This window comes from Rhinopithecus roxellana, chromosome 8 (assembly GCF_007565055.1).
Source record: "Rhinopithecus roxellana isolate Shanxi Qingling chromosome 8, ASM756505v1, whole genome shotgun sequence".
Taxonomy (NCBI): domain Eukaryota; kingdom Metazoa; phylum Chordata; class Mammalia; order Primates; family Cercopithecidae; genus Rhinopithecus; species Rhinopithecus roxellana.
In genome coordinates, this window is record NC_044556.1 from 92,838,374 (window position 1) to 92,860,279 (window position 21,906).

At 53.3% G+C, this 21,906-nt stretch overlaps 1 protein-coding gene across 3 annotated transcripts in view; it reads right to left on the bottom strand.

The window, feature by feature from the left end:
- SOX13 (SRY-box transcription factor 13) overlaps positions 1 to 21,522 on the bottom strand; it is a 55,901-nt gene extending 34,379 nt beyond the window's left edge. For all 3 annotated transcript variants that reach the window (XM_030936326.1, XM_010369808.2, XM_010369807.2), the window contains exon 1: positions 20,923 to 21,522. The gene's annotated coding sequence lies outside the window, so the exon portion shown is untranslated. The remainder of the gene's footprint in view (positions 1 to 20,922) is intronic.
- Positions 21,523 to 21,906: the final 384 nt, after the last annotated feature.

The following is a 21,906-nucleotide window of genomic DNA, read 5'->3' on the forward strand; positions in this document are numbered from 1 at the left end:
ACGGGGTCTGGGACAAACCACCCAGCCTTTCAGGTCTCAGTTTTTCCATTTGCACATGGAATGAAATATTACTTCTTCTCTGAGAGACAAAAGTATAGGTAGGGGAGGGCTCCCAGGACTTTAACGCAGTGGAAATAAAAGTGTTGCTAAACTTCTGACTTCCATGTTCGAGTTGTAGCCCAGGGCAGGCCACACATGGAAGCTCCTCATCAGAAAGATACTGACAGTGCCTGCTTTTACTGAGTGATAACAACAACCTAAGCACTTCACAGATATTTTCCGCAGGGACATAACCCATTGTATAGATGAGGAAACTGAGGCTTACTTCAAGACAGAATTCCACTTACGGTATGCCTGACTCCAAAGTTCCAAACCATAGCACAAGATATTTGAGAAGAGGTTACTTTCCACAGACACTCCAAACCCCAATTAACCCTCTCCGCCTGCTGGAGTTGGGTGCCAAGAGGACAGCCACATGGTCAGGGGAGGGGTGCCCCCCCACACCCATGCCACCGCCCTCACTTCCTGTCAGGCCCTGCAGGCATCATCCTGAGCACCTAGGGTCCAAAGGTCAGGTGCAGGCTGTTTATTATTAGAAATTGCAATTCACCCGCAGTTGGGTTTTGTGAATGCGTTTGTGAATGCGGTAGCTTCATGCCTCAAAGCAGTCCCTCAAAACTATATGTAAATTCCATAGGTTTCACAGAAATCAATCCTATGTAGTGTAGAACTGTCCCCTTAGTGACCAGTTAGGGTGGGAAGAAAAGGCAGTGTGCTCTCAGCCAGACTGTCATTTCAGTCACACCTGGGAACGCCCTACCTACAGCTAGCACGTGAGAAACAGTTTCTTTCCTTCTCTGGGCTGATCCCTGGGGCCAACATGGCGAGGTCCATGCCCCAGTCCACCTCCCCCCTGTCCCCACATCCCCATGCTGATACACTTGGGACACCAGCTCTCACCCTTGCTTCTTTGACTGAATGGGAGTCACTCCAATAACACAATAACCACAGCAACAAATAGCAACGGTAGCCAACGCCTGGATAAGATTCCCACGCACTATTCTAGACTCTTCTAATGTGACCCTTTTAATGTTCTCTCTTCTCAAGCGAGAGCATCGTGATTAATGGCATTTCACAGTTAGGAAGCAGAAACACAGAGAGGCTAAGTAACTTGACCCATGCTGCACAGCGAATCTGCATGTAGCAACCGAAGGAGGTGTTACAGGAGACAGTGCCTGTCCCCATCACACACCAGGAAGCTGCTTCCCCTCCTTTCCCAGACCCCACAGAGGCCATGCCCATGACCCTAGGAGGAGCAGCCCCCCAAGTCCAAGTAGGCCCAGGAGAACTGAACTGTCCCCACCCCAGGACAGACTTCAACAACCACCACCACAGCGACCATCACACTAATATCAGCTCCCACTTACCAGAGCCTTCGATATTCCAGGTCCTATACTAAGGGCCATAATATATACATCACTTCATTAAATTCTTTTAATCTCACAAAGTAGGTTTTTTTTTCCCCCACTTTGTAGGTGAGAAAACTAGGGTTTAAGAAGGTTCTGAGGCCACAGGTGGTGGCTCACACTTCTAATTCAAGCACTTTGGGAGGTTAAGCCAGGAGGATTGCTTGAGCCTAGGAGGTTAAGGCTGCAATGGGCCATGACCATGCCACTGCACTCCAGCCTGAGCGACAGAGCAAAACCTTGTCTCAAAAAAAAAAGTTCTAGGTCAGGTGTGGTGGGCCCACACCTGTAATCCAGCATGCTTCAGGAGACCAAGGTGGACTTTGAAGACTAGCCTGGGCAACATAGCAAGACCTTGTTTCTACAAAAAAACTTAAAAATTAGCCGTGTGTAGTAGCATGCACCTAAGTCACAACTAGAATCACTGGAGCCCAGGAGCTCAAGGCTGCAGTGAGCTAGGGTCGTGCCACTGCACTCCAGCCTGGGCAACAGAGCGAGACCCTATGTCAAAGAAAGAGAGAGACTTTTTTCTTTCTCCCAGAGAGAAAGAAAAAAAGTGAAAGAGAGAAGAAGGAAAAGGAAGGAAAGAAAAAAGAAGACAGAAAGAAAGGACAGAAAGGCAGACCAAAAGACAACGAAAGAAAGAATGAACTAATGAACGAACGAAAGAAAGGAAAGAAACAAAGAAAGAAAGAGCCAAAGCTAAGAAAGAGGCGGCTCACGCCTACGATCCCAGTACTTTGGGAGCTCAGGTGGGAGGGCTGCTTGAGCTCAGGAGTACAAGACCAGCCTGTGCAATATAGTGAGACCCCCATCTAAAACACACACACACACACACACAAAGAAAAAGAAAAAAGTTCTGTTATTTGCCAGAAATCACAGGGCTCAGAAGCAGAGCCAGGACTCAAACCCCAGTCTGATTTCACCTTGCCCCCAGCCTTCCAACCCAAGGCTACAGAGATGGGAAAGAGGCTTTGTTCCCACAATGAGCTGTTTCACCTCCCCAGACAGCATCTCTGAGGGTGGGGTCTGATCCCCTCACCCCTAGCCTTGCCCAGTGCCTTTCACACAATGAGCTCTTGGTAAAGCTTATCCACTGGATGAGTATCTCATTCATTCAAAAATATACCAAACCATTGGTTTTAAGACATCTAGAGATCAATATTCCTTGATCCTGAACAATATAAGCATGCCCATGCTGGAAACTGCTGTGCTGGATATCCCAGGAAAGCTGGTCACACTGATTCGTTTGGGTCCCAGTGGGACCAAAGCTGTGAGCAGCATGGGTCAGGGCAGACAAGGAAAAGCGACTTGTCTTTTTCCCAGGGTGGCAGCCCTGGGAACCCACTAGCCCTGGGAGGGAAGGGAAAGTCTCAGTTACCAGGCAGTTCAATACGGAAGGCAGCAAAAATGTCTTTGAATGGAAAGGAAAAGAACAGGGTTCTGTTGGAATTTTTTGCAGGACAATGAGAGAACAGCTTCAGCCTGAATGAATGAGCCACCCATTCTGAAAGTTCTCTGACAGATCCTCTGGTTCCCCATTGTCAACAAAGTCCTAGCTCCTCGGCCTGTGTCCAAGGTTCCTTCTGACATGGATGGTCTCCGCCTAACTGCAATCTAAACTAACACCATCTCTTCCCACCCCAGAGAGGCTCCTCTGCTTCTGTAAGTCACCAGTGTTCCTTACAGCACCTGGTACAAAGGTGCCCTACAGATGCTCGTCAGCAGAACACTGGGTCCAGAATCCATGCTCAACACACACTTACCAAATTCCCCCATGCTGAATCGAATCTGAGTTCATCCTTTCCTGAACCTCTGGCAAGAGCCTTGAGCTTGGCTGGGTATGGTGGCTCATGTCTGTAATCCCAGCACTTTGGGAGGCTGAGGTGGGTGGATCACTTGAGGCCAGGAGTTCAAGACCAGCCTGGCCAACATAGTGAAACCCTGTCTCTACTAAAAATACAAAAAAATTAGCCGGGTGTTGTGGCACACACCTGTAATCCCAGCTACTTGGGAGGCCGAGGCAGGAGAATCGCTTGAACCCTGGAGGCGGAGGTTGCAGTCATGCCACTACATTCCAGCCTGGGCAACAGAGTGAGACCACATCTCAAAAAAAAAGTCTTGAGCTAGTCAGGGAGGAGGCTGTCAACCCAGAGAACAAAGGACAAGCAACCAGCCTCAGGGTTAAGTGGCCATCAGCTCGGTGTGGAGGATAATAACAGTCCAAACCTCACAGCTGGAAACTAGGCCCACGATCTCCCTGCCTAACCCTCTCTCCCCGACTGCCCAACACACACATTCTCTGTCCTGGCTCTTCCTAGAGTCCCACCAGAGCTTCTTATCCTTCCAGTGAATCTGCCCTTCAACAACCATCCAATGGCACCCAGCTTGGAGATGTGGCTGGGATGCCAAAAATCACTACTGAAGGGTTCACTCTCCTCTAAGCAGCCTGGGCTCCCACCAGAGGCCCAGCCATAAGGCAGAGGCCCCGGGGGCTTCAGGCACCACCATCCTGGTGGGACAGAGTTCCTCCTACTAGAGTTCCCTGCCGTCTGGCACCATGGCCCTCTGCGCAATGCTGGCCCCTTGAAGACTAGATGTTGTAGCTACGTCTAGTCAAAGCCACAGTTGGGAAGAGAATGAAGGAAAATGGGAAGAATGAGACCAACTTACGTGACAAGTGGATGCAGGTAAGGGACGCACCTCCCGGAATGGGGACCAGTGATGAGCCCTGGGCAATGTGGAGGCCAGCTCAGTGGAGGGGGTGCCACAGGTGCTGCCCCTGCCCTCTCTTCCGGGACCCCCTGCACCCACACAGCCCTGGTGCCCGCAGGGCTCTATCTACTGCCCTGATCTCACAGCCGCCAAGTGAAATTCCACCAGCTCAGCACTTTTGCAGAGAGGGGGTTGTTTTGCTTTTGCACCATTCTTTCCACAGGGTGGCCGCCTTGCCTGCTACCCCTCTTCCAGGGTCCCCTCACACAGCTGCTCCCCTGTTACTCGGAGGGATCTCCCCAGGCCCCACTGCCTTAAGAAACTACGATTTTGTTCCAAGCATCACTGCCCTGACCTCATTTCACACAGAGAAATCTGGAGCCTGAGGCCCGGCGGGCATGGGAGTGGGAGGGAAGCCCATTCACCCTGCTCCCCAGGGCTGTCTGGGCTCGCATGGGAATGCCATGCCGTCTAGAGGAGCGCCTCCCCACGCGGTGCTGGGCTCAAAATGCCCTGTGCTAAAACCGTCCCCTAGCGCAGGCCAAGACACCACACACTCAGTCATAAAATTGTTGATCTGCTCCTCTTTCCTGTCCAGCCTCTTCCCCACCCCACCCTCATGCATCTTCCCCCAACACTGGAGAACAGAATGTGCTTGGCTGGAGACCCGGATGTAATAAATTGCTAGTAACAGAGACTCAATCTGAAAAACAAATTAATACAAGGCCTAGCTCTTCCTTTCTGCTCCTCTCCATTCTCAACACTGTTTCCTGCAAGGCCAAGCAGAGAAAGAAATGCCTCCCTGGTCACAGTTGCTGAGAGGAAAATCAATTCCTCCCACCCTCAGGACCACCAGAGGCTCCCCTCAACCCACCAGCATCTCCCTTCATGAGCTCAAAAGCCAGGTCCCGAGGAGCCTGCACGGTATGTATTTGTCTGAACTCTAATTGAGCTTTTGCTTCACATTTAATGGGCACCTGCTGAGTGCCAGGCATGGTGCCCTGATCCCTGACTAGGCAAGGTGGTGGCCGCTGGGGTGGGGTGGGGAGGGGAGGCTGGGCCTGCGCATCCAGCTCTCTGTGCTAAGCCCAGAGAGGTCAGGTCTGATCTCATCTGATCAGATCTGTTTGACAGCAGGAACGACCCCTACCCCACACTGACTGTTCCCAGTCACCTACCCCTCTGTCCCGGAGTGGGGGTAATGGAACAAGAGTAAGAAGACACAGACAGACACAAAAAGGCAGAACCAGCCATCTCTGGAAAGAACAAGAGTAAAAGGCAAATCTGAATGTGCCTGGGGATAAATTATAAAATGATGTTTAGTGTACTGGTTATATGCAAATGGCATGTAAATATGGACAAAGCCCCTGGAAAAATCTGAGTGTCCCCGCTGTTCTTTCTGCCTCGCTCTCTTTCTTACTTGGGCAGTTTCCAAGGCTCTAAAGGGAGTCCTCTGACCACCTGGCCAGGAGAACCCAGAGTAGTGTCCCCAGCCTAATCGACCAGCATCCCCTTTGCACCAATGCCTCTCCTTGGTGTCAGCCCACCTTGTGGCTATCTGAGAAACATGACCTCAGAGGAAGAAGAGAAAACAAGGCTAAGTCCAGAGCCAAGGTGGGAAGTGAGGGAGGAGAAAGTAAATGAGGGCCCTATTAGCACACATCCTTCCAGATCCAGTCTCAGGATGGTTCCCTGTGACTGTCAGGAGACCCAGTGGGCTCCAGACATTCCTCGATGCCCCGGCCCTTGTTATCACCAGTTCCCCAAAACCAATGGCAAGACGTCAGGGCAGGAGGCCAGGGGACTCTAAAGCAAGATCTCAGTGTGGGTTGTCACTTGTTCTGAACATACTGCATAGACCAGCCTCATCCCTGCAGATCCACAGCCAGGTGGGACCCTGGAAGCCCCACCACCTAGATGGTTCCCAATTCCCTTATCTGCCAAATTGGAGGATTAGATGCTCCCTGCCCTTCCAAACTAGAAGGTTTTATGAGGTACCCCTGAGACAAGCCCCACAGAAGCATCCTGTGCGGGGCTGTGGGAAAGTGTCTGACTCTACATCTGAGCTTTTAAACTGCAGCAAAAACTGCCAGTGTGGTTGTCATCACCCTCATCTAACTCCATTTCCAGCGAACCAGAATTCTTATTTTATATCAAGAGGACTCAAAATGCTCCCTTCCCAAGTTGCTGATGGGGGAAGTGAGGCTCCAAGTGGCTAAGTGACAGCCCTGAGGGCATATAGGCCATTAGCAGTAGAAGCTAGACCAGGGCCTGTGTGCCCTCAGGGCTGTCAGTCAGCAGTAGAAGCACCGGTGGCCCCAGCAACCCCCCGGAAACACCAGCACAGCCAGAAAGGGGAGATGTCAGGAAGCCCCCATAAGAAAAGGTGGGACAGAGGGCCCTACTGCCTCATGCACAGGGAGCAGCCCCTGGGAAGCTACAAGAAGGTCCTGGAACAGACAGCTGCAGCCACCATGGAGTCAGGCTCCCTCCGCTTCAGTCCAGCAGGGTCCAGCTGCTGCCCCTGGGAAGGCGGGCACCTGACCCCTCTGTATAAGGTGAGCAGTCCTAGGCCTCCCAGCCTGACTTATCTACCCAGGTGATGGGCAGCCTGGCCCTTTTGCGTCTGCAGAAGTCATGGAAGGAAGGAGAAAGACCATTGTCTCCTTGTTACAGATCTAGAGACCAAGGCCCAGACAGGCTTCGGACATGAGCCAGATCACAGAGGGACCTAAATAGCTACCATTAACTGTGCACCCAGCACACATCTTTCTCTAACCCGTACCATCATCCTGCCACACGGGAGAACCATTATCCCATTTTATGGATAAAGAAAATATGGCTCAAAGAAATTAGAAATTAAATGGCTCCACATCTAGAGTCAAAACCCAGAAACGTCCAAACTTTCTGACTCTAACACTCCATGGTGTTGTCACTAAACTATCCTGCCTTTCTATAAGTTGAAGGCAGGCCGGGCACAGTGGCTCATGCCTGTCATCCCAGCATTTTGGGAGGCCAAGGCGGGCAGCTCACAAGGTCAAGAGATAGAGACCATCCTGGCCAACATGGTGAAACCCCATCTCTATCAAAAATAGAAAAATTAGCTGGGTGTGGCGGCACACGCCTGTAGTCCCAGCTACTTGGGAGGCTGAGGCAGGAGAATCACTTGAACCTGGGAGGCGGAGGTTGCAGTGAGTCAAGATTGTGCCACTGCACTCCAGCCTGGGCAACACAGCGAGACTCCGTCTCAAAAAAATAATTAAAAAAAAAAAGGTTGAAGGTTACTCCAGAGTGTGCGAGGATGAGTTATTCATAATGTAGTGAACTGAGGGGGGGGGGAGGGAAGATAGACAGTGATGGCCAAAGCTGGCACCCGACCTTGGAGGAACTGGCAAGGAGCTCAGGATGAGCCCCAACTCCTTTCCAGGCTGCACAGGCCCTCCACACCTGGCCCAGGCCACCCCTCCAGCTGTGCTCACAACCATATACTTCAGGCACACACTCATACTTTCACACCTCACATGGTGTCTCTGCCTAGAAGGCACTTCCTACATTCTTTATTTCTTTCTTTCTTTCTTTTTTTGAGACAGAGTCTCACTCTGTCACTCAGGTTGGAGTAGCTGAGACTACAGGCGCCTGCCACCATGCCCAGCTAATTTTGTTTTTGTATTTTTAGTAGAGACGGGGTTTCACCGTGTTAGCCAGGATGGTCTCAATCTCCTGACCTCGTGATCTGCCCACCTCGGCCTCCCAAAGTGCTGGGATTAAAGGCGTGAGCCACCATGCCCGGCTCTTTTTTTTTTTTTTTAACATGCACTTTCTGCTTTTGTAATTCCCACATTCTTAACCAGCAAACTCTTATACCTCACTCAAAACTCAGCCTAGATGTCCTTTATAAATCCCTTCCAAACAATCTTAGAAGAGTTCATTATTTCTCCAGGGCATCCTAGAGACCTTGGACATCACTGGTGTCTAGTACTTAACCAACCTGTCATTATTTGTTTACCTCTCCACCTGCCAGGCTCTGACTAGATTTGAGCCCTTAATATACTCTCAGGAAGATGGACAATAACAGGCATCTTTTAAATGGACCTTACTATATGTCGGGCACTGTTTTACATCCTTTCTCTATACTTTACATCTTTACATTTCACCATCACAATAGCCCCATGAGCCTGCGGCAGGTACAATGGTTATCATCTCTATGGTTAGGTTAGATTACTTACCCAAGATCACACAGACAGCCTGGCTCCAGAAGCTGCCTGTCTGTCTGTACTGGTACTATATTATTCTCCATGTCCTCCCCAGTTCCTAGTGCAGTGGCTGGCACACAGTAGGTGCTCTGTAAAGGTCTGCTTTAGAAATAGGTGAGGAGGAAGGAGGGTTGCCACACCCCGGCCACCTCCTGCCCTAAATCCCACCTGGAATCCCTTAGGTCTCACCCTAGCTTCCATCACTCCTGACATTCACCACGTCCTTCTTCCCCAAAGCTCCAGATGCTTTTCCCATCTCCCATCCATTTCATGCTTGGGTGTCCCAGGGGGAGAGATCTTGCTGTCTTTCCGGGAGGGAAACTGAGACACACAGAGACCTCAGAGCTACTGGATTCGCTCAGAGGCAGATTTCCTGCCTCTCGGGCTAATGCGCCCCACCCCCTACATGGTCTGGTCTCACCTCTGTCTCAAGCAAGAACAACAAACCCTGAGAGGCAGGGGGTGAATCTGGAAGACAGCACCCCCTTGCTGACCAGGTCACTGATCTCTGGGCAGGGTCTGAGAGGAGGGAGGAGGGGGGCGGCTCCCTGGGGCCAGGAAGGAGGAGACAAGAGGCCCTTTGTGTCTACAGAGCTCCTGAGACACCTGTTCTCGCCTCCTGCCTGCCTGTGGCCTCCCTCCCGGCCCAGCCTGTGTGCGGCCTTGTTTATCCTACAGCCCTGGCAGCTAGGCCCAGCCTGCTCCCAGCGTGGGGCTCCAGCAGCCCCTGCCAGCACCTGCCTGGTCCTGGCAGCCCTGGAGGCTGCTGGCCAAGCACAATCACCCTGCTGTTGACACAGTTGTTGATTTTCGGGAGGGTAGGGAGGGACAGGAGGAGAGAGGCAGCAAAGGCATTTAATGCCAGCCTGGCTAATTTGCAGTTGGCCCTAGCAATCCTGCACCCCCCACAGCTGCCTGGGAGAGGCTTGGGGTTTCAATCCCCCAGCAGCTTGGGCCACACACCACACAGTGCCCAAGTCCCGCTTGAACCCACAGCACCACACCACAGGCAGCCCCCATCCCCAGGGCCCCCATGGGCAGGGCCCCCATGTATGTTAGTGCACACCAAAACCCATCCTCCCCTGTGCTGGCACACACAACTTGGTAGCTGAGTAAGGCCCCTGAGCTCTGGGAGCCCCTGGCCACCTTGTCTTCAAATGCCCAGTACTCACTCTCCCTGCAAAGTCATTGTGTGCCCGGGTCATCCTTGGTGAGGAATAGGACCATCTGATATGCCCTTAGAGGCCCAGGTGGGGCCGCTGGGAGATGTGGAGGGGACCTGCCCTTATGACCTTCTCCTCCCTCTGACCTGTTCTCCCCCCACCCTCCAGGTCTTTATGTTATGTCTTTCAGGGAACTTTCCCTGGCTGCCCAAATCTGGTATGGGTGCTCCCGAAGCATCCTGCCCTGTCCCTCCCTCCCCTCGGTTTGTCAGTACTGCTATCAGTTACTTACTTCACTTTCTCAAAGCTGTGTAAGGGCTGTGCTGGCCTCATGGTCTTTCAGCCCCAGCCCAGGGTGACCCGGCATAGCCACAAGGCAGGTGCTCCCTACATACCTGCCTCAGGGACTGAGGACCGGAGAAGACCCCTACAGGCCCCAACATCTCCACCCCAAGTTCCACCCCATCTCCACCTCAAGTTCCTGCTTTTCAATCACCTCTTGGATTAGTAAGACCCCGTGGCTGCTTAAAAGGCCAATGTGCTTCTGGAGTTACCTGTTAATCTGTCCACGCACCTAGACTGGTAAAGCTGACTAGCCAAGCTATCTCCTTAGAGATCAAGGAGCACGGATCCTGAAGGGCAAGGAATGGATGAGTTTAGATGGTGGGAGGTGGAGAGAGAAGGCAGGGATATAAAGAAGACCCTGTGAGTTGAGGAGCAGAAGAAGGGCCTGGGGCAGGGGTTGCTGTCAGGTGAGGCAGAAACTTCCCCTCTTCCCCATGTGCCTCCTTTCAGTCTTATGTGCCCCGTCTGAGAGCTCCTAAACCCCATCAGTCCTGGCTCCGGAGTCAGGAGGTCCCTTACGCCTGTGGCCAATTGGCCCAAGAGAGCTCGGGCTCAACAAAGGGTGTCAACGGTCCAACAGACCCTCTCTAAACTGCCAAACACACCAACACTCACACACAACCCCCCTTCCCACACACACACACACACAATTCTGGTTCTCCAAACTTCAAGTTAATCAGTGCCCAGAAAAGGGCAACACAGATAGCCAAAATCAGTCCCAAATGGAGAGTGCCACCATGGTAAGGAGTATGGATCTAAGGTCAGGTGAACCCAGTAGAAGAAAAGGGGAATTTACATTATGAAAACCAAAGGTTCCTGATGCTTTCAGCCAGCTCCAACAGGCCATTGTGTACAGTTGTACAGACTGTGCATTGCACAACTCTAAGACAGGCCCATTCACCTAGACTTATACACCCATTTCAAGGATTCTCTGGCCGAGAGCCATCAAGTCCATCCCTTGTCTACCTCAGATATGAAAGAGAAAGCCCTCTTGCTACCCACCTCTACCCAAGTCAAGATTTGACACAGGTCCCCTTCCTCTGTTCTCTGACCCTGTTTCCTGTTCTGGTCCCTAGGAGTTTACTGACTAAGGTACCTTACCCAACTAAGAGGAGAGGCCTCCTCTCCCTGCACCACCAGCCCCAGTTAGGGAGCCCACCATTGAGTCTTTCTCAACCACTCTTCTCTTCCTCAGCTCCTTGCCCTGGCCAGACACTGCCATATTAAGTGCTCCTGGGCAAGGGGGATGGCTGGGGTTCCATGATTGCCCTGGAAACAAAGTTGATAGCAAAAGGAGGGAAGGGGGTGATAGCCTACTACTGGCCCTCCCCAGACATACTGGGATTAAAACCCCAACCTGCTTGGGGCACCGGAAGCTGTGGGGCTGTTCTGCTTCTTCCTTTTTCTTCCATTCTACTCTCCCTTCCTTCTTGACATCTGTCTAATGTCCCCACTGTCTCCCTGGAGTCCTCAGAGGCCCCGCCTGGTTCCCATGGGTCGGAAGAGCCTGGTCAGGGTCTCAAGAGCACAGGCCCCTGCCTGTCTACACACATAAACACATATACCACACCTGGCCCTCCACACACACACTCATCACACTCACAGATACACACATCACACTCAGTCCTCCACAAATGCACACACACCTCGCCCTCCACACACACACACCACTCACATTACAATCACACACACATCACACTTAGCCATCTCTCCCCCCCCACATACACACACCCCACCAGCAGCCAAGAAACAAGGAGCCAGGCAAGCCTGAGAAATGGCAGGGGCTGAAGGGGCCACTCCCTCTGCTTTCAAGAGCACCCTATTCAAGCCCCACTGCCCTCACCCCACCTGCCTCTGAGTGCCGGCTGTACCTGCACACAGGCTTCCTTCCACCCCTCCCTATTACCTTTTATTCCCCCTTCTTTCCCCACCCTACCCCACCCTCATGGAACAGGCCTGAACCAAAACCTCACAGGGATGGTTGAGTGACTTCAGACTCCAATAGGGCTGGAGGGTGGAGAGAGGTTGTTCGCGTGAGGGTGAGGGACCTCACACCCCGCTCAGGCTGAGGGCTAAGACAGAAAACCCTCCTCACCCACCACTCTGAGGAATGCCAGGTCCTGCCTTGTGTGGCCAGGCAAGAGTTAATGCTTTTAGGTCAGTGTGAAGGCAGCTCACGCCAAGGCTCCCCTCCCTGTCTAGCCTTTCCTAGGCGCCAGGGCCAAAGCAGGAGGCCCCATGAGTCCCGGGCAACCCCCCCACCCCTGCCTCCAGAGCCCGCCAGGGGGTCCGTGGGCCCACTCAGTTGTCATCGTGAAAGGGCATCAGCCCAGTCTGACACATTTCCACAACCACTCCTCCTGCCAGATCCCTCTTAGCGCTGGTCAAGCCGTGCCTCCTCTTGGTCTTCCGTGGAAACAAACACGATGACATTTCTGTTTCACTATGTGGCAATATTAGATGTATTTTAAATCCTTTTCATCCTGATGACAAAGGTGCTACACATTGTTGTATTACTTTTAGAGACTACAGAAATAAGAAAATGAATATGAGCCACGATCTTTAAAAAAAAAAAGAAGAAGAAGTCATGGCCGGACACGGTGGCTCACGCCTGTAATCCCAGCACTTTGGGAGGCCGAGGCGAGTGGATCACCTGAGGTCCGGAATTCGAGACCAGCCTGACCAACACGGAGAAATCCCGTCTCTATTAAAAACACAAAAAATTAGCCGGGCATGGTAGTGCATGCCTATAATCTCAGCTACTCAGGAGGCTGAGGCAGGAGAATCGCTTGAACCTGGGAGATGGAGGTTGCAGTGAGCCGAGATGGCACTATTGCACACACCAGCCTGGCCAACAAGAGCGAAACTCCGTTTCAAAAAAAAAAAAGTCAACAAAGAATATTGACCACCCCCAGCTACAGGAGCTGGAGTTGGAGCTGCTCTGCCTGCTGCACCTCCTCTAACTCAGCACCTGTCCCGCATGCTGGACTTATAAGAAAACCTTCAAATGGCTAGTCCTCGACCCCCACAGCACCTGCCTTTCTCTGCACCAACTCAGCACAGGACCTGAGTCTGCATCGGGTCACCATTAACCATACCTGGGAGCAGGCCCTGCCTCCAGAGTCCTCACCCCCTTTGTTGGGGGATGGGAGGGGGCGGGACCAAGGTCCTCTGGGAACTAGTTCTCACCCCATCTTGTTCCACAGGCTGCACATTCCATTCTCAGTCAAGCAGGGGGCGGGGACTGGGGGAGGTAAGGCAGAGGGGAGGAGAACAGTCTGGCCTCCTCTGGGGCGGATCCCCCAGGGAGCTCTGGGCTTGGCAGGCAGGGATTAGGACCAAAACCACCAGAGCGGGAGGGGAGCCAGGAGGGCTCCTGCCCAGTCTGTGGCCCCTTCTCTCTCCTCTCAAGCCAAAACACTGACACCCTAGCTTGGACATGTCCCCAGAAGACACAGGGGGACAATGTGGGGGGGGTAACACTAATACCCTACCCCCAACCCTGCCCCAATCCCTGGGGCAGTTTATGGGGCTTCATGCCAAGGCTATTTAAATGCTAAGGCCACCATTGGGGGGAGAGTGGAGGGAACTGAATTCCAAATTTGATGACTTCCCAGTGTCAGACTTCCTGTGACCAAAAGGGTGTGGGTATCAAAAGCTATTTGGGAAGAAAGGTGGCAGCTGGAGATACTGTCCCCACTTCTAACTTCTTTTCCTCTACTATGCCATACACATTCCTTTCCCCCAAAAAACACCCCTGGCTGAAGCCCTCAACATATGGGTACAGATCTCGGGACGTCTCCTAGCTGTGCACATCCTGTGTACACTCAGCACTCTAAGATACCAGGCCACACACACAACACATCCTGGGGCTTTGGTTTGCCCATGGATGACCTCAGGAGGAGGCAGAGGAAACCTCAGCCACTTCCTCCTTACCTCACAGCCTCTAGGAGGTCTGACCACTGCTGCTGTTCCATCTGAGACCATTGAGATCCTTCCAGACAGCACCACAATGTGCTCCTGACAGGAGTGAGCAGGGAGGCAGGCCTCAGGGCCTCCTTCACAAAAGACGCAGTCCATAGAAGGAGAGGGGTCTTCCAAAAGCAAGAAGGACCTCCTGCCACCCACTAAGGCAGGAGAGCCACCTGGAGTAGCAGGTTGTAGCTACAAGGTTCTATGCTGTGAGGCCCGGCTCGGTGGTTCTCGCCTGTAATCCCAGAACTTTGGGAGGCTGAGGTGGGCAGATCACCTGAGGTCAGGAGTTCGAGACCAGCCATGGCCAACATGGTGAAACCCCATCTCTCCTAAAAATACAAAAATGAGCCAGGCATGGTGGCGCACACCTGTAATCCCAGCTACTCAGGAGACTGAGGCAGAATTGCTTGAATCCAGAAGGCGGAGGTTGCAGTGAGCCAAGATTGCACCACTGCACTCAGGCCTGGGAGGCAGAGCAAGACTCTGTCTCAAAAAAAAAAAAAAAAAAAAAAAGGTTCTATGCTGTGGACTACACGGACTGGACAGAAATTTTTTTTTGTTTTTGTTTTTGTTTTTGGGACAGAGTCTTGCTCTGACACCCAGGCTGAAGTGCAGTGGTGGAGTGATCTAGGCCCCAAGTTCACACCATTCTCCTGCCTCCGCCTCCCCAGCAGCTGGGACTACAGGTGCACACTGCCACACCCGGCTACTTTTTTTGTATTTTTAGTAGAGACAGGGTTCCACCGTGTTAGCCAGGACGGTCTCGATCTCCTGACCTCGTGATCCGCCCGCCTCAGTCTCCCAAAGTGCTGGGATTACAGGTGCGAGCCACCGCGCCTGGCTCAGAAATCTTTTCCTAGGGGAGCTGCAAAGGCTTCATCACCATGGGGCTTTAAGCTGGGTCCATGGCATACAAGTGCTCTTAGGAGGGAACTACCATATCACTGCTCCTCCGAGAAAGTATTTACATTTTTTAAAAAGCAGTCACTCTTGATCAGAGAAGCTGACAGAGGTCGGAGGAACTCTGCTGAGCTGGCCTGTAGCAATCTCTGAACCAAGTCTTCCCAAGAACTAAGGAAGGGCCAGTCAAAAGGGGGGCAGTCACTGAGGCAAAGACCACCATCCAGAGCATGCCTTCCTGCTTCGGGGCAGGGAGCTGACAGGAGAGGGAAAGCAAACCTCCATGGGTCTAGTTCCCCATCTGGTAAAAGGCATTGTGATGGCCTCCCTGGCTGACACATCCGGGTTCCAGAAAGGGGACTAGCAAAGGGTGAGGACCGCAACGAGTTCAGGCAGGAGCGAGCCCTCTTAAGCAAACACTGAGCACAAAAATAACTCCCATTCAAAGCACGATTTACTGTGTGCCTGGCCGGCCCTCCCAGCACAGAGCCCTTTTCAGACACTCAGCTTCACCCCTGAATGTGGCTGGGGGAGGGGGCTCAGGAGCACAGCTGCATTTGAATTCCACTTTTTCCGGTGGTGTCAGCTTCCTGGAGACTTACCCAGGGGAGCTGCCCAATAAGGACCTATCTCAAAGCACCCCCAGAGAGGAGAAAACCTTTGTAGAATCCAGTGTCAGCCTCTCAAGGGCAAGGACACCTAGATCCCTTGGTGGAATAGGCCTAGTTCAACCAACACTTGTCTGGTAATAGCAAACCCCAGCTTACTATTCGTAAAGCGCTGTTGCTGCAGACATCATCAGCCATTAGCCTCCCAACAGTTCTAAGAGGAAGGTATTGGCCGGGGGCGGTGGCTTGCATCTGTAATCCCAGCACTTTGGGAGGCCGAGGTCAGGAGTTCAAGACCAGCCTGGCCAACATGGCAAAACCTCCTCTCTACTAAAAATACAAAAATTAGCCAGGCGTCATGGCATGTGCCTGTAATCCCAGCAACTCAGGAGGCTGAGGCAGGAGAATCGCTTGAACCTGGAAGGCGGAGGTTGCAGTGAGCTGAGATCACGCACTGCATGATGAGTGAGACTGTTGCCAAAAAAAAAAAAAAAAAAAAAAATTAGCCGGACGTGGTGGTGGGTGCCTGTAATCCCAGCTACTCAAGAAGCTGAAGCAGAAGAATCACTTGAACCTGGGAGGCAGAGGTTGCAGTGAGCCGAGATCGCGCCATTGCACTCCAGCCCAGGCAACAAAATCGAAATTCCATCTCCAAAAAAAAAAAGGAAGGTATTATCACTGCTACCGTCCCATCTCACAGGAGGGAAAACAGAGGCTCAGAGATGTTATGGGACAAATATTTCTCCTGACCCTAAATCCTTCTCATTGTGGATGTGTTTTCCTAAGTCTACCAATTACCACAGTAGCAAAATGCCCACTATGGGACTCTCCCACCAGAAGGCATGATGGGGATAAGGATGCAGGTGGAACGTGGGGTATTTTCCAGAGCCGAGGCAGCACTGAACATCATCCATGACTGACCCTGGCACTCTTGATCACAAAATCTGAGTTGGAGGTGGAAAGCCCTCCCCAAGCAAGTCTAATCCAAGTCATCAAGTCAGCCTCCTAACTTGCCTGATTCCATCCTTGCTCCCCTTGAAGCTCTTCACTACTTAGCAGCCAAAGTGATCTCTCTGTTGTACATATTTTTCACTTACGAAAGTAATTTGGCCGGGTGCTGTGGCTCACACCTAGAATCCCAGCACTTTGGGAGGCCGAGGATGGTGGGATCATTTGAGGTCAGGAGTTCGAGACCAGCCAAACCAACATGGTGAAATGCCGTCTCTACTAAAAATACAAAAAAATTAGCCAGGTGTGGTGGCACACACCTGTAGTCCCAGCTACTCGGGAGGCTGAGGCAGGAGAATCGCTTGAACTCGGCAGGTGGAGGTTGCAGTGAGCCAAGATCACACCACTGCACTCCAGCCTGGGCGACAGAGTGAGAGTCCATCTCAAAACAAACAAATAAACAAGCAAACAAATAAAAATAATTCATGACCATTGTAGAAAAGTGAAAAAAACAAATGGGAGATAAGGAAATTAAAATCATCCATATGTCTAGTATCCAGAGCTAACCTCTGTAAATATTCTGGTGCATCCTCCCAGATTCTGTCCATGCGTGTGTGCACGATGGCCATGTGTACACTTGCAATTCTCTGTACAAGATTAAGACTGTACTCTGCAGTTTTATATCCTGATTTTGTCACTTCTTATGTAATTTTCCAGGTTATAAACTGTTGTTAACCACATTTTGGGGAGGTTTTGGGGTATGGTTTGTATGCCCACCCGGTACTAAATTCAGAAAGGACGAAAAGGGTCTACAGCAAAAACAATCTTTTCTCCATCCCATCCCTCAGCCACCATTTCCCTCCCTTGGGGCAACTATGATTACCGTTTCTTGTGTCCCAAGTAATCTTTTAAAATCATGGAGCAGATCATGTCACTACCTTACTTAAAACTCTCTGATGGCTTGCCATCACCCTGCAATAAAATCCAGGCTGCTAATCAGTCTTACTCTCTGGCTCTCCTCTGATTTCTGATTTCTCCAGTCTCTCCTCTCCAGCCACATAGCTGTTGCCCCTGTTCTGGCCTTAGGGGGTTTCATTTGCTATTCCCTCTGCCTGCAATCCCCCATCTCCAGGTCTTTATGCAGCTGGCTCCTCACCCTTCAAGGCCTGGGCTGAGCTGTCCTCTCCCCCAGGTGGCCTTCACTGGCCTCCCAATCTAGGGCCACCACTGCCTGACCTACATATGTTTTCTATCACATCACCCTGTGGTATTTCTTTCACATTGCATGTCATAATCTGATAGTCTTGGTTACTTAAAATTATTTACTGTCTGTCTCCCCACAATAGAAAGACGCCTCTTTGAAGGCAGGCACGCTGCCTGTCTTGTTCTCTCCTGTGATCCCACTGCGTAGCACAGGCCCTGGCACATAGCAGGCGGTCAACAATTTCTGTTGAAGGAGTGAATGGGTGACTGCAGTGCCGGTTGTCATAACTAAAAACTGCCAATTGCAGGATCTCCAACACGAAGAAGCAACCTTCTGGCCATCCCCGCCGCCATGCCTGGGGTGGAGGTTGGAGGGTCTGAGAAAGGAGGACAGGAGCCTGTTGTCCAAGGCAGTGTGGCTGGACAGCAGCACCCTGTTCTTCCTCCTGGTTGCTCAGCTCACCCCTTACCTCTGCTATGCATTTGCAGAATCCCGAGTCAGACAAGGAACTTGTGACAAACCCAAATTCCTAGAAAATCCTCCAACTGCAAGTGGAAAGTTGGAGATGACACTTTTGCCCCTCACCCCAAATCCCACATCCAGTCTACCCAGGCAGCTGTGCTATTCCATGTTCCCAAGTGAGTCCAGCAGCAGGAGACACAGACGCTACCCAGGAAGCAGGGCTCCTCCTGGGACAGTCCCAGCCCATCCCACCTGATTCTTCCCCTGGGCCCCTGACACCTGGGCTCTTCTCTCTAGAAATTCACCCAGCCCCAGAGACACAAATGCACATCCAATCCTGATCCAGTAGCCCAGGCTGAGGATGCTCAAGGGACACCCTTTTGGAGACACTTCCTTCCTGGGACCTGATTTCCATGGAGAGAACACTGCAGTTGAGCCAAGATTGATTTTTAAGAATGAGGAAGGGAGGGAATGAAATGCTTTCACAAAAATTGTGAAGGGAGGGAGAAAGGAAGGAAACAAGAAAAAGAAAAAAGACTCAAGAAGATGGCAGTAGACAAGGAATAAGAAGGATAAGTTTGATCTGAGGGGCTGGAATCAGGAAAGGGTGGGAGAGAGTACAAGATCTCCTCCTCTCCAGAAGTGGGCGATATTATAATTGATTAGTTGAGCACAAACGCCAAGTGCTCTTCTGGGCTCTGTACAAGGTCAGTTAAATAATAATGGCAATAACAGCTAATATTTATCTAGCACTTATTATGTACCAGGCACTGTTCTCAGTTTCACTTTATTAAGGCTTTTAATCCTCAAGACAACCCCTTAAAGCATTCATATTAACCCTATTTTATGGCTGAGGAAACTGAGGCACAGAGGTCAAAAGTTAAATTGCCCACAGCCACACCGCCAGGGGCATCCGGGCTCTAACTCCAGCTCCAGGACTCTTAACCACTAGGCTATATTTGGCCCCCAATGATCCAGGTAGGTGGGTCCCTACCCTCCTGGAGATCATGCCTTCCAAACCAGTATCCCCCAAACGATCACGACATGCCAGTTTCAAAGATGGCTGCAATACTCTACCCATTTCGCATGCGGAAAAGTCTGAACCCACGCTGCCCATCGATGGGGAACTGGAATCCAAATGTGCTGAATCCCAGCATCTTGCGAGGCGCTTTCTAATGAAGCACAGTAGAAACAGGGGTCAGCCTCAGGCCTTGACTCCCGACTGCGCCGAGGCGCGGATTACGGAGTCGGGGAGCCAGGGAGCCGGAGAGCAGGAGCTGGCGGGCTGGCGCCGCGTTGGACGGGTCCGAAAACAGAACCGCGGAAGGCAGGGAGACCGCCGCAAGCCAAGGGCAAAGAGCAGAGGGCAGAGAGCGGCCTGGCTCCACAGAGAGCGCCGCCCGGCCGGAACCAAGCTTGCCTCCCAGGACTGAGAAACGAACAGAGTTATGCACCCATCTTTGAAACCGGCATGTCGTGATCGTTTGGGGGGATACCGGTTTGGAAGGCATGAACTCCGGGAGGTAGGGACCCACCTACTTGGACTACTGAGAGCCAAGTACAGCCTAGTGGTCAAGAGCCAGCAGCATCGTCTCTGGCCGTCTTTGGCCAGACCCCTTCACCAGCGCCAGCGCCAGCGCCAGGGCCAGCGCCGAGGCGTCCTGCCCGGAAATTCCCAGAGAGTCAAAGCAAACTTCCCAGGAAAACTCTTCGGCTTCCTCCAAGCCTCTGTCACCGTGGCGGCTGCCAAGAGCGCCGGCGGAGTCTTTGCAGCTGCCGCGGGCCCTCCAGGGCGGGAGCCGCCGCTCCAGCGCTCGGGGTCCTCTCAGAAAGGTCCAGGGCTGAAGTTCAAAATTCACTTCCCGCCCAGGCCCGGCTCACCGCCCCGCCCGGTACTCTCCGGCAACCCCCACGTCTCCTGCCCTCTCCAGCTCCAGTTAGTCCTGGAGCGCCTCCAGCCTTAAGACCCATGCGGGCAGCTGGGCGAATCCCGCGGGCGATCCCTGCGCGCCTGGGGACTGGAAACAGCCACAGCCGGCGCACACACACAACCTTGTGTGTGCGTGTGTGTTTACGTACGGAACGCGCGGGGTGGGAAAACAATGGCGAGCCTCTGGGAACTGAGCGACTACCCGCTCCGCATCTCCCTACCCCTAAGCGCGATCAGCGTTTGCAGCGGAATCGGGATGAAAAGGCTCACCTCGGATATCCCAGGGCGGGAGTAAGAAGCAGCCTGGGGTGGGGGTGGGGGTGGGACGGGAGCAGCCGGAGCAGAAAACAAACAGGATGCGGCGCCAGTCTGGTCCGCTGGGGAACGACCCTGAAACCGTGGCAAGGGGCGCGCGTCTGTCCCCCAGCAACCCACGCAACCATGGCGGAGGAGCTCTGCGCCTCGTCGCAGGCACCTGAGCCCCACGCAGGACGCGCGCAGGTCGCCTCGGCTTCCCACTGAGAAATCCTAGAACTAGGCGCATAGCGGGCTAATAAGAAAGCCCTAGTCCTCTGCGGTCGGCGAGGAGCGGGTTGGGGGTGCACCCTAAGCTCGACCCGCGTGGTGAACGCGCGCGCGCGCACGCGCACACGCGCGCACACACACACACACACACACACACACACACACACACACACACAGCCACGCACTGCCTTACAGGCTGCCACCCCTCTCCATAAGGACCCAAGTCGGCCAGGGAGGAGCCGCCACTGCCTAGCGTTGTTGGGGGTAGGTGAGGGTCAGTCCCTCCTCGAAAAACTTTGCACAGGGTGGAAACTCGCAGGGAAGACAGCCGGTGGGTGCCCAGAAACGTAGGGGCGCAAGTGTCAAACTTCAGCGGGCTGGGGAGATGGGCGCGACGGCGCGATCATGGCGCGGAGGGGTGCACTTACTACTCAGCCAGGCGCGGGGCTCGGGGCTCGGGGCTCGAGGCTCCGCGCTCCTGCTCCAACTCCGTGCGGTCCTCGCGGCTGGCAGCCTAGGCTTCCCGCTCACATGCCCCCGCGACGCCGCGGGCGGGCCGGGTTGGGGAGGCTGGGCTGGGAGGGGGCACGCCCCCCGCCGTCGGCCGGGGAGTCGCTGTGGACCCACGGCCACCCTGGGTCCGCGCCCCACGGGGGGCCGCTGTCCCGGGCGGCGAGCTTGGTTCCGGCCGGGCGGCGCCCTCTCCACCGAGCCAGGCCGCTCTCTGCCCTCTGCCCTCTGCCCTGGGTTTGCGGCCGTCTCCCTGCCTTCCGCGGTCCTGCTCCGCCACTAGTCCGACGCGCAGCCGGCCGGCCCGCCCTGCTCTCCGGCTCTCCGGCTCCACGCTCAGCGCTTCTCGGTTCCGAGTCAGGGCCTACGAGGCTGACCGCTGAGCTCTGGGCTCAGACCCGGGCTCGCCGGTTCTGGACCCGGGTTCCAGGACCCGTGCTCACACAGTTCAATTCCAAGCCGGGACTGGAGCAGGGTGCTCGCGGCTCGCTGCTGCGAGGCTACTGGACAGCCTAGAAGAGAAAGAGGGAGGGAGTCTGAGAGCGCGCAGGGGGAGGGGGGAGGGGGGAGGAGGGAGGGAGGGTGGGGACATGCAGAAGAAGGGAGGGACAGAGAGTTTCCTCCTCCTCCCTGCAGCCGGGTCCATCCAGGCATCAACAGCTGGAAACCTCTGTTGGAAAGGAGAAAGCTTAAGGTTTCCGGGCGGCGGGGGAGGGTGGAGGTGGAGTGAGGGGGTGTAGAGAAGAGAAGAAAGAAGGATTCTGCCCGCTCCCACTGCCCAGGTATGAAGATCGCTACAGAGAATCTTCACTCCTTAAAGCTAGACCTAAGAAGTTGTTGGTCCAACTCCAGGCCTCCCAACCCCTCCAGACAGATAGCCTGAACTCGGGGTTTTTAAATAA